Raw genomic sequence first — 14,858 nt, forward strand, 5'->3', positions numbered from 1 at the left:
AAAGCAGGTAATAGCTCCCCAGCTTCTGGAAACTAGACAAGTAAAGAGACATCATTTGCCTTCAGCAATAAGAGGAAAGATTCCCTGAGTAGGGGTAGAGTTGAAAGAGCATCCTTCTGGGTGGGCTGCCAGTTCAACCTGGCCTGAGGCAAGGGAGGAAGTATTGCGAGAATGTGCGCTGTCCCTCCCTGTTTGTTGATGTGGGTAACTCTTCCTTGCTCCACCCCATCCCCTCCCCTTTGTCCAGACCATCTCTTTTCCTCCTCCCCGACACTGGCTCTGCTGGGAAGAAGCCAAGGTGAGGCTTGGGGGATGGGTGAGGGCTCAGGACATTCTGTTCTTTTTTGCACCATTGACTGCCAGGCTAGGAATGTATAATATCCACTGCTGTGATCAGAAAGGGACAAGAATGTGGACACGGGGAAACAGGCCAGGCTCAGGGCATAACCAGGGATAAGCAAAGGACAGGACCATGGGAGAGTGCTAAGAGAAGGCTTAAGGATGGTCAAGGAAAGATGAGAGGCAGAGGATGGCAAAAACATGGTGCAGACAGAACTCGGGACACAGATGGTGGGCAGAGACAGGGAAGGGATTCACAAGGCTCAGCATATCACTTGGAGGCTGTGGTTCAGGGAGCGGACAGAGCTGTCCTGGAGAGGAAGGAGAGAGAAGGCTCTGCAAGAAAAGCAAAGCTCTTGGGGCTAGGACTATATCTTCTCTTATCTATGCAAGGAATTTGATCCAGCCTGAAGGTAAATAGTGAACTGTCCAGTGGGAGGGGGCAGGGGAGGCAGAGGCTGGGTAAGGCTGGGCTAAGGAGGGAAGAAATGTTTGAGCAGGCAGAAAGGAGGGGCAAAGGAGAGAAAAGGAAGGTTGAGGAGGAAACTGACTTTATCAATTACACAAAGTTAATGGAGTTTACCGTAGGATTTGGGGCTGGGAAGAAGAGCAGAGATCATCTAATCCAAATCTTCTTAAAATGGGAAGCTTGAATTTGTTTTCGGTTTTGTTGTTGGTTTTTTTAAATTCCAATATAATTGATTTCCTTTGCAATACTTTGTATTTTCGTGTAAAAATATTCTGAGGGGCAGCTAGGTGGTGCAGTGGATAAGCATCGGCCCTGGATTCAGGAGTACCTGAGTTCAAATCCGGCCTCAGACACTTGACACTTACTAGCTGTGTGACCCTGGGCAAGTCACTTAACCCCCATTGCCCCACAAAAAAAATTAAATAAATAAAAATAAAAAATAAAAAATATTCTGAGAAGGGGTCCATAAGTTTGATCAGAGGGCCAAAGAGATCCATGAACCAAAAAAAGCTGAGAATCTTGATTTGAACAACCCTCCCTCATTTTAAAGATAAAGGGACTATGGGGCAGCTAGGTGTCGAAGAGGTAGAGCACCAGCCCTGGATTCAGGAGGACCTGAGTTCAAATTTGACCTCAGACACTTGACTTGCGTGACCTTGGGCAAGTCACTTAACCCGCATTGCCCCACCCCCCATAAAAGAGTGAAAAGAGTTAAAGATAAAGGAACTGAGACAACAAAATATAAACAGGTAAACTCAGAAAATGATTACCATATCCTTGCACACAAACATATATGGACTTGCACGTGACATGTTAAATTATGTAATATAATACCAATAATCTAATCTATTTACATAGGAAAGACATTGGATAGAGAGTCAACCTTATTGCCAGCAAATCCTGAGTTCATGTCCTGTCCTGCACCCAGTGCTCTGACAACTCTCTAAGAATCTTAAGTTGCTGAGAAGATGCCAATATGCATTGGTGAAGGTGACAGTCTGCATTGATAAAAGGGAGTTTCCTTACTGGGAGATCCTTGCACCAATGAAATCACATATATGGTTCTTAGCTCTATTTACACATTGAATTTTCTTCCAGAGATATGGTGCTATCAAAGAGATTTCCAAGGATTTTAAACTTGGCACTTCTTTCTTATTAGAATACCTGCTCACAATGGGGCAGATAGGTGGTGCAGTGGATAGAACACTGGCCCTGAAGTTGGAAGAAACTAAGTTCAAATCTCACCTCAGACACTTAAAGCTGTGTGACCCTGGGTAAGTCATTTAACCCCAATTGCCTAAAACATCCTAGGTCATCACCAGTTGTCCTAATATATATCTTGTCACTGGACCCAGATGACTCTGGAGGAGAAAGTGAGGCTGGTAATTTTGCACAGTCCTCCGTCACTTAAATCCAATTCACTGCAAGACCATGATGTCATGGTCTTCTTTGAGAACGAAGGACAAACAACAACAACAAATTATAACTAGTACCAGGAAGGAGACTCAATCAACAGGGCATTCACTAAGGGCCTGCTATATACTGAGAGGGCAGTTAGGTGGCACAGTGAAGAAAGCACTGACCCTGAAGTCAGGAAGATCTGAGTTCAAATTTCACTTCAGACACTTACTAGTTTTGTGACCCTGGGCAAGTCACTTAACCCTAATTGCCTTAAAACACACACACACACACACACACACACACAACACACACATCCAGGGCCATTTCCAGTTGTCCTGATGTATATCTTGCCACTAGATGCAAATGGCTCTGAAGGAGAGAGTGAGGCTGGTGATCTTGCACAGCCCTCCCTCACTTCAATTCACTGCAAGTCATGACATCATCCTGATGTCATGATCATGGTCCTCTTTGAGAAAAAAGGACAAATATTAACATCAACGGCTGCTCACAGTACCTCTATGAAGCTGGTTTTCCCCCTATTTTAATGATAGGAAACCCAGGCCCCAAATCACATAGTGAATTAGCCACAGAGTTAGAATTGAAAGGCAGATCTGGTCTATGTCCCAGATATCTGTTATCTTGCTACTCACTTCCTGCCCTAAACCAGTCACTAATCTGTGGTAAAATGATTGCTCTGGGTCTGACTCCACAAATGAGCAAAGAGGGAATAGGAAGAGCTGGTATCCCCAAATAAACGTGTGTTATTACATCAACACTTCCTCAATCCAGTTCTGGATCATCAGGCAAGGTATCTTTCTAAATCTTTGAACACAATCCCCATCTGATTTCTAGCTTAACCAGATATTCCCGAGTAACCTCAGCCCTAACCCCAACTAGGTTTGCCTTATCTGCAGAGTAGACAGCAACCTAGCTGATGCCATTTTTCTTAGAAAGGACTATCAGCTCCCCATTCCCCTTCCAAAAAAATACACACTCGAACCCACCTACCACCAAAAACCACATACACCCATCCCCACCCCCAACTGCTGACTGATACCTGGAATTCTAAAATTACAAGCTTACTCCTTTAACTAAAGTTGTGATGCTTGTTAAAATGTGAAAACTCCCAGGAGCCAAACTTAAGTATCACCAGCCATTTATACTTTGGAGTAAATAGGTTTATCAGATCCTTCCCTAAAAATAGATTTTAAAGGAGGAAGGCTCTGGAGCATGAAAAGAAAACTAAGTATTTCATAATCCTACCTAGGGGCCTTGCCAGCTCTCAAGGAAGCTCTGCATAAAATAATGTCTTATTTACCAAAGGGCCAGCAAGTGTCAAAAAAATCAATGGGTTACAACTGCTCTGTCCACTGGAAAATGTGGCTTGTCCTTTCTGCATCAAGAGGTGGTTAAGGACCTTAGAGGTCATTTTACAGATGAGAAATCTGAGGCACAGAGAGATTAAGTGATTTGTTCAGGATCACACAGACAATCAGTACTGGGGACAGAAGCAGAACCCAGGCCTCTTGATCCCACCGTTTGTTAGATAAGCCTAATTTCACCTCTTCAATGGTTCTGCCTTTGCTCAGGCTGTATGTCCCACAGAAAGATCTATTCCCTGCTCAATCTCCATTTCTGCTCATAGAAGTTCACCTGTCCAAACTTAATTCAACAGACATGTCATTAAATGCCTACTATTTTCAGGGCACACCGCTAAAGAGAAAAATAAAAGAGGCTTGATTTCCTGGGGCTTGTTGTTTGTCCTTCATTCTGGAAGAGGACCGTGACAGATGTCATGACTTGCAGTGAATTGGATTGAAGTGAGGCAGGACTGTACCACGTCACCAGCCTCACTCTCTCCTCCGGAGCCATCTAGGTTCAGGGGCAAGATATGTTATCAGGGTGACTGGAGATGGCCCTGGATGTTTGAAGCAATTGGGGTTAAGTGACTTGCCCAAGGTCACACAGCTAGTTAATGTCTGAGGTGAGATTTGAACTCAGGTCTTCCCAACTACAGGGCCAGTGCTCTATCCAGTGCGCCACCTAGCTGCCCCCTTCATGGAACTTACATTTTACTTAGGAGAGGAGGGGAATAAGATAATCAGAAAAGGACTGTTATCAAAGGCTACATGTCTTATCTCGGCATGGGCTATATTTTATTCATCTTTGCATCTTCTTCAGCACCTACTACAGAGACTTGTACATAACATTCATTGAATTAATTGATTTGAAGAAAAAAATGCCCTAGGATTATTTCTGGGACTCAGAACTCAGGTGTTTCTTGTAATAATGCCCAAATATATGTAGCACAGTATATGAAGTAGTACTAGTAGTAGTTGTTGTTATTGTTCAGTCATTTACAGTGGTGTCTACTCTTCATGGCCCCATTTTGGTTATTTGAGTAAATTTATCTGAACTTTTTTGGAAACTCTATATATTTTTAATTTTAATAAAAAGTTTTTATTTAAATTTTGAGTTCCAAAGTCTATCCCTCCTTCCCTCCTCCCCTCATCCCTCCTGAGGGGGTATATTGGTTTATACATGTTCAGTTATGTAAAACATTACCATATTAGTCATTTTGTATGAGAAAAATTGAATAAAAAAATGAAAGAAAGTGAAGAGTAGCATGCTTCAGTCTGTGTTCAGTCAATATCAGTTCTTTCTTTGGAGGTGGATAGTATGCTTCATCATTAGTCCTTCGGGATTGTCTTCAATTATTGTATTGCTCCAATTTTAGTATATGTGCTGCCAAAGTGAGCACAATCATTGTATTACTGAGAATAATTGTCATTCACAGTTCTTCATCAAACAACATTGCTGTCCACTATGCACAACATTCTCCTTGTTCTGCTCACTTCACTATACATCAGTTCACACAAGTCTTTCCAGGCCTTTCTGAAATCTCCTGCTTGTCATTTCTTATAGCACAATAACATTCCATCACCATCATATACCCACAGCTTGTTTAGCCATTTCCCAATTAATGGGCATTCCTTTGGTTTCCAATTCTTAGCCACTACCAAAAGAGCAGCTATAAATATTTTTGTACAAATAGTCTTTTTCTCTTTTGGGGGATGTCTTTGGGATACAACCTAGAGAGGTATTGCTGGATCAAAGGGTATGAACAATTTGATAACCCTTTGTGCATAGTTCAAATTGCCCTCCAGAATGGTTGGATAAGTTCACAACTCTACCAACAGTGGATTGGCATCCCAGTTTACTCACATCCCCTCCAACATCCAACATTTTCCCTTTTTGTTATATTCACACTCTGGTAGGTGAGAGGTGGTACCTCAGTTGTTTTAATTTGCATTTCTCTGATCAATGGTGATTGATAACATCTTTTCATATGACTGACTATAGTTTTGATTTCTTTGTCTGAAAACTGCCTGTTCATACCCTTGACCGTTTATCAATTGGGGAATGACTTGTATTTTTATAGATTGGATTTAGTTCTCTATATATTTGAGAAATGAGGTCTTTATCAATGATACTTTTTGCAAAAATTCTTTCCCAGTTTGAACCTTTTATATTTTCATCCTGCATCCCTCTTTTAAAACTTTGAAACCAATTCAGTTGAATTAGTTTGAATTCAATTCAACATTTCATGTCTATAAAGTACTTTGTTTTGAGGGGGAGCAATTAGGGTTAAGTGACTTGCCTATATAAAGTACTTTCTTTAATTTGTCCTAAATTTGATTCCAGAGCTGGTCCTTGACAGGGGTAAAATAAATGGCCACCTACACGATATGATTTCTTCTGGTGCTGAGAAGAAGAAGAAGAAGAAGAAGAAGAAGAAGAAGAAGAAGAAGAAGAAGAAGAAGAAGAAGAAGAAGAAGAAGAAGAAGAAGAAGAATGTATTTGAAAGTGCAGCTCAATCATCCATCTTCTTACAGGAAGCTTTTCTGGATTCACCCAGATACATCCAAAAGTGCCTTATGCTTACTTTGTACATATCTCTATGTATACATGTTGTCTCCCCCTAGAGAATGCAAGCTATGGAGGATGTGGACCTGTTAATTTTTGTCTTTGTACCCTCAGCTCCTAATAGGTGCCTTGTTGTGGTTGTTCAGCCATTTTTTCAGTCATATCTAACTCTCGTGATGCCATTTGGGGTTTTCTTTTTTTTTGTCTTTTTTTAGGCAACGGGGGTTAAGTGACTTGCCCACGGTCACACAGCTAGTAAATGTCAAGTGTCTGAGGCCGGATTTGAACTCAGGTACTCCTGAGTCCAGGGCCGGTGCTTTAACCACTGCGCCATCTAGCTGCCCCCATTTGGGGTTTTCTTGGCAAAGATACTGAAGTGGTTTTTCCATTTCCTTCTTCAGCTCATTTTACAGATGAGGAAACTAAAGCAAATAGGATGAAGTGACTTGCCCAGGGTCACACAGCTAACAAGTGTCTGAGGCAGATTTGAACTCAGGAAGATGAGTCTTCCTGACTGAAGGCCTGGCGCTCTATCCACTATAGCTGACCAAGGTTAATAAATGCTTATGGATTAATTGAATTATCAAGACTCATTTGAATAATGCTTGATAGTTACATGTGTATTTTCCATAAAACATCTCTTGGTTAGTTCCCCTAATCTCCCACTCACCCCCAAAGATCTTCCCCTCCCTTACCTACTACTTTGCCTAAAATTCTATCTTTGAACCCCATTTCTTTGAGTTAAGGCATTGTCCTTGATAAATTAGTAATAAACCTAGGAAGGACTGATGCACTAAGAACTTTTTTTTACAAGGCATTGGGATTAAATGACTTGCTTGGGTTCACACAGCTAGTAAAGGTCTGAAACTGGATTGAACTCAGGTCCTCCTGCCTCCAGGGCTGGAGTTCTATAGACTGTGCCATCCAGCCACTCCATTATCAAATACTTTTTGGGGGGGCAGGGTAATAAGCGTTAAGTGACTTGCCCAGGGTCACACAGCTAGTAAGTGTCAAGTGTCTGAGGTCAAATTTGAACTCAGGCCCTCCTGAGTCCAGGGCTTTATCCATTGTGCACCTAGCTGCCCCCATATCAGATACTTTTCAACAGTGAGAGCTAGTGAACTCTTAGAGACTGTTTTTTGCCTTTCTTTTCATCCCCAGCAGTGCTTGCCCTATTGATGGAACTTATTAAATGGTTATTGACTGACCGACTAACTGCCGGATGGAATTTTGATGGGAGGGGGAGGGGAGCAGTAAGGAGTAATTTTAACAAAATGGGAAGTCTCCTGGGGAGGGATTGGGCAAAAGAAGAACATTGCGAGAAGGGAGTCTGAGCAGCTAACAAACTCTATAAAGCAGAGCATTTGGAGGGAGAGTTCCATGATGAGAGACAGGTACATCCGGAGGGAAGGATAGTGAGTCTGGAGAAAAATGTCTATCAGATATTACCCACAGTCACTTGTTCTTAGTTCTTCAAGCTCTGAGATATTGCCCCTTAACTCAGCAGGCTGACACTTGCCAGACACTGCCACCTCCCCCTTCCCCATGTATGCTTTCACTTTCTCTCTCCCTCTCCTCTTCCCCCTCCCTTTTCTTCCGGTATGTCTTCATACCGGGGAAGTCGGCATGGGATGGAGATGAGAGGCGAGCATGGAAAGGTTTCTCTAAGAACTTCCTATAGGCAGGAGCTACAGGAAAGGTCTCTCCCCATACCCTCCCTCAAGCCCCACAGCTATTCCCAACACAGGATTGATTCGTTTGGGGGCGGGGAATGAGGGTTAAGTGACTTGCCCAGGATCACACAGCTAGTGTCAAGTGTCTGAGGTCACATTTGAACTCAGGTCCTCCTGAATCCAGGGCCGGTGCTTTATCCACTGCGCCACCTAGCTGCCCCCTGCAGGACTGATTCTTTCCACACCACATAGTACTGTCCAGTACTGTTCAATCAGGGTTCACTAAGTGATGAAGAGGAGAAAGCCTTCTCCTGCTCACCTCTGGATTCCCTGACCTCTCACTGACATGTATCTCCTATCCTGGGACAGAGGTATGGAAGGTATTGTGATTTTCTTTTCACTCAGATACTGAAATGAATCCATGATCTCATCAATTTGGATCTTTGCTCCAACTTTGTAGTTCACAAACCATTCACGGTGGTCCAGATTATGCTGTTCTTGTCCGTATCCTCCAAAAAGGCCTTAGTCATAGTCATGCACATTGCATTAGGGTGTACACCCAGGGAATAAAAAATGTTTAAGGCAAATATTTATTGAATATGCAGTCATAAAGGACATTTTTAGTGATCAATCAATGAGCGTGCATTTATGAAGTACCTACTATTTGCCACGTATTATGCTAGGCACTAGGGATTCATATAATAATTTAAAACTAAAATTTAACTCAAATTGATTTGGTTCTTTTGATTTTTGGTAAATTAACTCCTAAACTTCAACTTAAAAACACAAACTTTGCAAAGGATTCCTTTTTAATTAATCCCTTTCCTTCGCCTCAAAATATAGAGCAGTTTTTTTAGCCTTTCCTCCTTGGCTAAAAAAGTGTCTTACCAATCACATCATGCTCCCCTAGCCCCAAATTTTGTTATGAAGAGAAACTGGTGGAATTTGAAGATAGGAACCAAAGGCATAACATTTTTTTTTTTTTTAATTTTAGTGGGGCAATGAGGGTTAAGTGACTTGCCCAGGGTCACACAGCTAGTAAGTGTTAACTGTCTGAGGCCAGATTTGAACTCAGGTTCTCCTGAATCCAGGGCCGGTGCTTTATCCACTGCACCACCTAGCTGCCCCCCAAAGGCATAACATTTTAAACAGTTTGCCTTCCTTGCCTCTACCAACCAAAGTCCCAGATTTAGCCTGAACCACAGAAAAAGTGACCAGAGAAGTCAAAGGTGGGAAAACTGATTTTTCCCTAACCCAGCTATAACCAGCTGGAGTTCTTAGCAGGGGAAGAGGGAAGGTAGAATTCCCAGAGGCAAAAAGGGGGGGGGGGGCAGAGAGCCAACAAATGAATCAGGCTCTGCCGAGAAAAAAGCACCATGGGAACAGGCAGAGTGTCACCCCAGAGAAAACTGGAAGAGTCGTAGGTGGGAGCTCCCAGACAGTGCTGTGACCAGATCATTAAGTGCATCTCCTTCTTCCTGTGTCAGATCCTCAAAGAAGTGGCAGGGGGAAGTGAGTGAGAAGCAGAGGAAGGAAGCAGGAGGCTGGCAGTGGCTGCGGGAATGGGAGTTCCCAAACTCTAGAAAAGCCTCCCCCACCCCTAGCAGACTCTGGATCCAGGACAGCATCACAGGGCTGCTTGACACATGCCTAAGAAAATAACACGGATGCAATCCACTATGGACTATTGTTTGCAAAAGTCTAGCTGTTCTCAAGGGACAGCTAGTGGATAGAGTGGATAGAGCACTGGGCTTAGAACCAGGAAAACTCATCTTTGTAAAATTCTAGTCTGGTCTCAGACATTTACCAGCTGTGCAACCCTGGGCAAGTTACTTAACCCCATTTGCCTCAGTTTCCTCATCTGTAAAATGAGCTAGAGAAGGAAATGGCAAACCACTCCAGTATCTTTTGCCAAGAAAATCCAAATGGGGTCATGAAAAATCAGACATGACTGAATGACAGCTGTTCCCTGCTATTGCCTCTTACATAAAGAACAAAGACATCCTCAGTGCATATGAAGATCACCCTCGTGGAGGAAGCATCTTAGAGTACTATTCCCCGTCATGCTTGGAGCATGACTAGTTGTCACTCTTGGTGACCACATCAAAATTTGGGGAGTGGGGCAGGCTTCCAGTCATAAATGACTGATCTATAGGTTGAGTCCACTAATTAGATGCTAAACTGGAACTCAGGGGACATGCTACAGGACAGGCATCCCACTCTGGGCTCTCCTTTCCTCCAGCTTCAAAACCTAAGGATTGCTCTTCAAGGAGTCTGGAAGATTGGGTGGAGGTGCCCTTCACCCCACCTGGCTACAAGCCATGAGCAACCGATTCTGTTTTTGGTGATGCTCTTAAATTCTGCTCTAATAATTTTGTAACGTATGCTAATGCTTCTTTTGTGCTTAGCATTCCTTTTTCCATGAGAATAAAGTCACAATTCATATTTGTACAGTTAATATCTTTTTCTGTGCTCTCCCCTCCTTTTTTAGAGGGAAATATTAGACTAGAGCCAAAAAGAAGATATGTCTCCATATGGTCAGGGTCAAGGTAACCAGCCAGTGAGTGTGAGACTTTGGGAGTTGATTGTGGTAGCCCATGACTGTATCCCTACTAGGGGGAGGGCTGAGGTTGGTGAACCACTATAAACTGCAGTAGGGCTAAAGCTGATGGGTGTCCACACTAAGTCTGACACCAATATGACAAGTTGTTAGAAGATAAAGAGGGTGCCAATAAAGCGGAGTCAGGCCTGGGTAAAATGGAAGACTCACTCTATAAAGGAGAAGAGTAGGGTGGGAAGGAGTGAGTACCCTGAACCCCTGTGAATCCCAGCAACAGTTACCTCTAGGCTTCATGTGAGACTCACTAAAAATTTTACATAAATGGGAAAGTGGTTGTAGATGGTATCTTGTTTATGTTTTTGGTTTGGGGTTTGGGTTTTTTTGTTTGTTTGTTTTTTGTTTTTTAGTGAGGCAATTGGGGTTAAATGACTTGCCCAGGATCACACAGCTAGTAAGTGTTAAGTGTCTGAGGCCGGATTTGAACTCAAGTACTCCTGACTCCAGGGATGGTGCTCTATCCACTGCGCCATCTAGCTGCCCCTGTTTTTGTTTTTAATAACAATTAAATGATGCGGTGAGTGGATAGAACACTGAATCTGAAGTCAGGAAGACCTGAGTTCAAATGTGGCCTTAGACACTTACTAGCTACATGACCCTGGGCAAGTCACTTAACCCTGTGTGCCTCAGTTTTCTTCCTCTACAAAAATGGGGATAATAATAGCACTTACCTCCCAGAGTAGTAAGGATAAAATAAAGTGCTTTACAATCAATCAACCAACTAGTTTTTATTAAGTACCTACTATGTGCTGGGTACTTTGCTCAGTGCTGGGACACAAAAAAAGGCAAAAGACAGTTCTTGTTCACATTCTAAAGGGGAAGAGACAAAAAAACTATGTACAAATTATATAGATGGGATAAAATGGAAATAATCAAGAGAGGGAAGGTGCTAGCACATCAAGGGAGAGCAGGAAAGTCTTCTTGCAGAAGGTGGCACTTTAATTGAGACTTGAGGGAAGATAGGAGGGAGAGAGCAGCTAAAAATAACTCAGAGTTGAGGGGGCAGCTAGGTGGCACAGTGGATAAAACACTGGCCTTGGATTCAGGAGGACCTGAGTTCAATCCAACCTCAGACACTTGACACTTACTAGCTGTGTGACCCTGGGCAAGTCACTTAACCCCAATTGCCCCACAAAAACAAACCCAAACAAACAAAATACTCAGAGTTGAACAATGCAGTGTTGTGTGTGAGGAACAGCAAGGAATGCAGTTTATATTTGATCCTGGACACAACAGGGAGCCACTGGGGTTTACTGAATACAGGGTGGCAAGGGCAGACCTGTGCTTTAGGAAAATGAATTTAACAGCTGAATAGAGAGGATGGATTGGAGTGTTGAGAGGCTTAAGGCAGTAGAAGAACCAGAAGTTACTACAATTGTCCAGGTGTGAAGTGATGAGGGCTTGCACCAGGGCGATAGCAGTGTCAGAGGAGAGGAACATTTATGGTTTAGAGGATGCAGAGCTACTTGAGCCTGGGGTGGCCTTCTCTAGGGGACATTCCCTGTTCCTTCCTTTTTTTTTTTTTTTTTTGGCTTTGTATTTCCTGTACCTAGCACTGTGCCTGCACTATATTAGGTGCTTAATAAATGCTTAGTTGGTGAATTGAATTGAACCATGTGAGTTAGGGAGGACTGGTATTATTATTCCTATTTTGTAAATGAAAAAAAACTGAGACACAGAAAGTCAAAGTAGCTTAGCCAAGGGCATTTTAGAGGGATTAGAAGAACACAGGTGTCCTAACTTTTCACCAAGCCAAACCATGATACCTTGCTTCAATATCCCTCTTCCATGTGACTTCATGAGTTTCGTGAGCTCTTGTGACTTCTTTTGCTTTTCAAGGCTGCCCTCTAATGTTCATTTTAACCTGATTTTACCTGTACCAAGTAGGAAAGAGGAGTGGGTTAATGGTACCCACCACCTGATATAAAATTATTTGTTTCAAAACTTCAGTCTCATATATTCTAGTTGTGGCCTCAGGCTGAAGTACCCAGAACTTCAGGAGACTTCTTCCTTCTCACCTACAACAAAGGCCCCTGATAATCACACCCCAACACATTCCACTTTTCTTTCCTACAGTATGACCCTGTGCACCCAGGAAAATAAATAAATAGGCAGTAGACATCGAGGGGATATATGCTCAAGTGACTAGATTTGTCAATGCTGCACCACAGAGAAATACCCTGTGAGTCACAGGAGCTACTTGGAAGGACTTGGAGATAAACCTGAAACCCCAGGAGTCATACATCCCACTTTCAATCTTTGTTCTCTCCATCATTTGCCTAGCTACCACTTCTATATATCCCTCCTTTCTCTCATTTCCTCCTTTGGAAATATGGAATAGGTTCCAGTTGAGAACACAGTGAAAAACCTCCAGACTTCTGATTAAGAGGACCTGACTAACAGGATGACCCTGGCCAAGTCACTTTATCTGTCCATTGACAGAGCTTTTCCAGCATATGGTGTGAGATGTTGGTTTATATCTAGTTTTTGCCATACTGTTTTCCAGTTTTCCCAGCAGTTTTTGTCAAATAATGAGTTTTTGTTCCAAAAGCTTGGATCCTTGGATTTATCACATACTAGATTACTATAGTCATTTACTATAGTGTAATTTCTATCTATTCAGTTCCACTGATCTATCTCTCTATTTCTTAGCCAATATCAATACCAGATTGTTTTCATAATTACCACTTTATAATAATTTAAGATCTGGTACTGCTAGAACCACCTTCTTTTTTTTTTTTTTTTAGTGAGGCAATTGGGGTTAAGTGACTTGCTAGGGTCACACAGCTAGTAAGTGTTAAGTGTCTGAGGCTGGATTTGAACTCAGGTACTCCTGACTCCAGGGCCGGTGCTCTATCCCTGCGCCATTTAGCTGCCTGACCACCTTCTTTTGTAGTTTTTTTCATTGATTCACATGATACTCCTTGAACTTTATTTCTCCAGATGAATTTTGTATTATTTTTTCTAGCTCTATAAAATATTTTTGATAGTTGATTGGTTAGCACTAAATAAATTAACTTACATAAGATTGACGTTTTATTATATTGGCTCTGCCTACCCATGAGAAATTAATATTTTTTTTAATTGTTTAGATCTGACCTGTTATTTCTAGAAAAGTGTTTTGGTAGTTTCTGGTCATATAGTTGCTGTGTTTGGTCTTTGGAGGTAGACTCCCAAGTATTTTATACTGGCCACAGTTCTTTTGTTTTCTTTTTCTTGGCAGGGTAATGAGGGTTAAGTGACTAGCCCAGGGTCACACAGTTAGTAAGTGTCAGGTATCTGAGGCCAGATTTGAACTCAGGTCCTCCTGAATCCAAGGCTGGTGCTTTATCCACTGTGTCACCTAGTTGCCCCCACAATTCTTTTAAATGGAATTTCTTTTTCTATCTGTTGTTGCTGGATTTAATTGGTAATATATAGAAATGCTGATGATTTATGTGGATTTATTTTGTATCCTACAACTTATTGCTAAAGTTGTTAATAATTTCAAGTAGCTTTTTAGTTGATTCTCTAGGATTTTCTAAGTATAACATCATTCATCTGCAAAGAGTGATAGTTTTTGTTTCCTTACTACCTATTCTAATTCCTTAATTTTTTTCTTCTCTGATTGCTATAGCTAGACAGAGCTCTTCAGTCTGAATACTCTCATCACCAGTGCAGATTGCAACCATTTGTGCCTTTTCATCCAGTGTGACTCTTTTTTTTTTTTTTTTTTAGTGAGGCAATTGGGGTTAAGTGACTTTCCCAGGGTCACACAGCTAGTAAGTGCTAAGTGTCTGAGGCCGGATTTGAACTCAGGTACTCCTGACTCCAGGGCCGGTGCTCTATCCACTGTGCCACCTAGCGCCCCCATCCAGTGTGACTCTTGCTCATGAAGACTTTTCTCAACACATTGGAGGCCTTTCTCTCGGTTCTTTATTATTCTGAGATACAAAACTCTCACTCCTGTGAGCAGTCTGTCTTTTTTTCTGATCCTATATGTCTTTTCACTGATCATCAATCTTGTTATGGCGTTCTAGTTTCATTTTAGTGAAAAATGGCACAATGTGGATGCGGTTCATTTCCTCTAGTAAACTATCAACTCATTGGTGGTTGGACATTTCGAGTAATAACTAGGGGTTTGCAGAGAAGTGATTTTTCATTTCAGTGTAAGCATTTACTGGAAAGGGCAGCTGGGTGGTGTAGTCTGGGTGACCCTGGGCAATTCATTAACCCTGCTTGCCTCAGTTTCCTCATTTACAAAATGAAGCTGGAGACGGAAATGGCCAACAACTATTCCAGTGTCTTTGCCAAGAAAACCCCTGATGGAGTCAAGAGGAGTGGGAAACACTGAAAATGACTAAACAACACAAAAACAAAAATTATTTTTGTACATGACACTGCAAATCTATTACATACAATTTGCCATTCCTTTTAAATATATAATAAAGTA

The sequence above is a fragment of the Dromiciops gliroides genome, chromosome 5 (genome assembly GCF_019393635.1).
Source record: "Dromiciops gliroides isolate mDroGli1 chromosome 5, mDroGli1.pri, whole genome shotgun sequence".
Lineage (NCBI taxonomy): Eukaryota > Metazoa > Chordata > Mammalia > Microbiotheria > Microbiotheriidae > Dromiciops > Dromiciops gliroides.